The sequence below is a fragment of the Gekko japonicus genome, unplaced genomic scaffold (genome assembly GCF_001447785.1).
Source record: "Gekko japonicus isolate JY-2015 unplaced genomic scaffold, Gekko_japonicus_V1.1 scaffold288, whole genome shotgun sequence".
In the NCBI taxonomy this organism is placed as follows: Eukaryota; Metazoa; Chordata; class Lepidosauria; order Squamata; family Gekkonidae; genus Gekko; species Gekko japonicus.
Genome location: NW_015173682.1, coordinates 914,685 through 918,589, shown reverse-complemented (window position 1 = coordinate 918,589; position 3,905 = coordinate 914,685). Strand labels below are relative to the sequence as shown.

The 3,905-nt window shown below is 39.7% G+C and overlaps 1 protein-coding gene across 1 annotated transcript in view; it reads right to left on the bottom strand.

Annotated features, from left to right (window-relative positions):
• Positions 1–3,905, bottom strand: part of LOC107120373 (attractin-like protein 1) — a 910,146-nt gene that overhangs the window by 13,022 nt on the left and 893,219 nt on the right.

The following is a 3,905-nucleotide window of genomic DNA, read 5'->3' as shown; positions in this document are numbered from 1 at the left end:
TTATGCAATTAGATATTCAGTGCATTCCTGACTGTTGCTTGCAGTCACTATGGCAAACAAATGATCTTTGGAATTTAATTCAGGATTAAGTCAACCAGTTCTTAGAATGTTGAAAGCAGATTACTGTGTGACACCTCCAGGCCTCCAAACATTTGTGATGCATGGCTAGTCAGATTATCAGCAGTGCACCTATTAGCGTCTTGACACTTTGGAGGAGGGAAAAAAAGAGAGAAGGGGAAAGCGCAAGAGAGTAAACACCTTCATCTCAAGTTTGGGCTAGGTCCATTAGCGAAACTGGCACAATCTCATATATCACACTCATTCTACTTCGTCCAGCAGAAATGGAATTTGCTTATAGGTTTGAGTCACAAGAATGTTTTCATCAAGCAAGCAGATATACAAGAAGAATGGTTTCAAAATGCTGCAGACATGTATATAGTAGAAAGAAACCCATGACCCATTGTCTTGCTTTTGACAAATGGTATATGCATCTTTTCAGAACTGAAGCTGTCTTCTGTATCTACTATATAGTGTTATATATTCCATGTAATATTTTAAACTGGAAGACACATATAACCTTTGCTTCATTCAGCAACCACAATCTTTATCACTCTAATGCCCCCCAGATCCATTGCATCCTTATTTTATAATACAGAATTAATTTTGTTGCAATGTCAGCTTTTAAATTGATCAGATTATCACTTTGTGCAACACCAGGAGAATTTCTCCCTCAGCACTACCACAGGGTCATTGATTTCATTGCAATCTGTGTTTAGTTTTTCTTGGAAACCACCTTGGGCAAATTTTGGGAGGGTTGACAAATATACATACAACAAACAAATAAGTAAAGTGGTACCAGCCCCATCCAGTGTTGGTTGCTTGGGAACACTGCAGCAATGGAATGCAGAGGGGGAAAAGCTTTGCTGCCAGAGAGGTAGGTCTGGAAGCCATTTGCTCAAGATACCCAATTACAACCTTTTCTCCAATCTAATTAAGCAATTAAAAAACACACACAACAGTTGACCAGACTACAAACAGCAAAGAAAGAGAAACAGTGGGAAAAGAGAAGGTCCCACATTCAAATTGGCACAGAGCTTTGGCCTGCCCACTGTGCTCTGGGCAAGAAGATGGAGTATCCCGTGCTATGATGATGAATGTTCCCTGTGTGCATGCACTTGCACAGGTGAAACATTCAGCTAGATCAAAGGCACAAGGAAATGGAGTGGCCCATTTGCTTTGACCTACTTGGGCATGTGTACCACAACCCAGTGGATGGAGTAAATTTATTCTGCTTTGTTAAAGAGAATTAAGAAATGGGCTGGTTCTTACTATCACATTCTAGCTTGAATACGAAAGAGATGAAACCAGTAGACTGCAATAAAAATTCAGAATTATCATAATAAATTCATTCTTGTACTTTGTTTTACCCTAGCATCCTTTCTCCTGTCCCTTTTCTCTGCCCTTCTTGCCTTTTTCTTATGTGTTCCTTCAGCCCAAAGTATCTATGGGCCACTTGACTGCTGATATGTTTGGTATATATAATAGCCAACCTCCTTCTAGTTCAAAGGGAATCCTTGATAGAAACTTCCTAATGTTTTTTTCTCATTCCTAACTTCCTTATCCTTTATTTCACAATGCAAAATTATTACAGGCAGGTTTTTCGGGTACATTGAGAACTATTAAAAAACACTTATGTTTTCTGTTTTCTGATCTGTCAGTTTAGTCACCAGTTCTTTCTGTAGAAAGAAAATAAATGCAATGAGATTATATATAAACTCCTCACGTGGGGAGAGAATGTCTCTCTACATTTTGCCTGGGATTTTAACCACTCCTGGAGACAATGGCATTAATTCTTTCATTTATTAGAAGTAATCAAACACTGCCTTTGTTCAAAGGATGATCACAAAACTTTTATTAGGTCACATCTTCCAACCGAATTGTAGTCCTTCCTCATTGTCTGCTCTTCTGATCAAAGCTTAATTCATGGACAATTTTTGGTGTTTTTACTGAGAACACCACTATTTTGTTCTTTTTACACATTGCAACATATCATGTACTTCACCCAGCATCCTCAGTTCTTATGATTATGGAGTCGTCTACCCATGAACCTTAAACTTCACCCCTTCACAGACACAGGAGAAATGTGTGGGACCATTCTCTCTGTAATCCTTGAATTCAGTTCTGTGAATTCCACAAATTCAATGAAAATTTTTTTGGAACAAAACAAGACAGATGGAATCTTACCCAGAATGGAGCTGGAGGTATTTACTTATTTTGATGTTGTTTCTAATTAGGAATGTTATAGGTTTTATAAGCAATATTTCATTTGAAAAATTTGCAGCTAATGAACACGCACTGTGTGCTTCTTTTCCCCTTTGCTTTGTTCAGCTGCTTTTTACATGTCCTGTTATTGAGACCTACAGAGTTCATGCCAATCTGTATCTTCCTATCGATCCATTCCATGGGGAGTGTGGCTTGTTAACATCATTGTCTACAAGAGTGGTTAAAACAGCTTTCTAAGGAGGCTTCCAATGAAAATCCATATTAAGTGGGGTCACAAAATCTGCCCTGGGAAATTCCTAGAGATTTGGGGGCACAGCCTGTGGAAGGGGGGAAGAATCTATGGTTTCCCATACATTCCACCCTCTGAATCTGGCATTTTCTCTAGGGGAACTGGGAAAACTCCAGGCCCCACTTATAGGTTGGCAACCTAGTTTCAAGAGATTATGCTACTGCTTTTGAATTAACAATTATGTTAATTTCCAATGTTTTACAATGCATGTGCTACAGGGAGAGATAATTTTGTCATATCTTTTTTGAAATTATGTTGAACACATTATAAACAAAGGCCTTTTTCCTAGTGGCAACTACACAACTGCTTGTTTGCCCCCTGGCCTGAGAGAGAAAAACTTTTGGAATAATGCTTTCATGACTAAAAAGAAGCATAAACTGACATTTCACTGTAATGGGGAAATAGGAATTTGACGTAGAGATTTCCTATAGCATTCAATGACTGGCATCCCCTGTACCAATTAGGGCGTGATTCTACAAGGGAAAATGGCACAGCCACCATACTGACCAAATCATCAGAATATCTCCATAGGTCAATTAAGCTAATGTCAAGTCTCAAGCTGATGGGCAATGAATAAGAATTATGATCCAAGGCAAAATAAAGAAATAAATAAATTCAGAACCATTGTGTTTGTCATAGTGTGAATCATCTTGGAGTTACCAGCAGAATCATCCCTTGATCAATAACACATAAATGAGTATGAGGTGTCTAAACTCTGTCTTGAAGAGAACACAGGCCAACAAACATCTCTCCTTCTTGTCTCTAATTATCATTTTGCAAAAAGTATCTTACTGATAAGAACATAAGAGACACCAATGTTGGATCAGGCCAAAGGCCCATCCAGTCCAACACTCTGTGTCACACAGTGGCCAGAAATACCAGTGCCATCAGGAGGTCCACCAGCGGGGCCAGGACATTAGGAGCCCTCCCACTGTTGACCCCCCCCCAAGCACCAAGAAGACAGAGCATCACTTGCCCCAGAGCCCCTAGCTATACCTTGTGGCTAATAGCCACTGATGGACCTCTGCTCCATATGCTTATCTAATTCCCTTTTGAAGCCGTCCATGCTTGTAGCACCCACCACTTCCTGTGGCAGTGAATTCCATGTGTTAATCACTCTTTGGGTGAAGAAGTACTTTTTTTTATCTGTTCTAACCCGACCGCTCAGCAATTTCATTGAGTGCCCACGAGTTCTTGTTTTGTGAGAAAGGGAGAAAAATACCTCTTTCTCTACCTGCTCTATCCCATGCCTAATCTTATAAACCTCAATCATGTCTCCCCTCAGTCGTGTTTCTCCAAGCTAAAGAGCCCTAAGTGCTTTAACCTTTCCTCA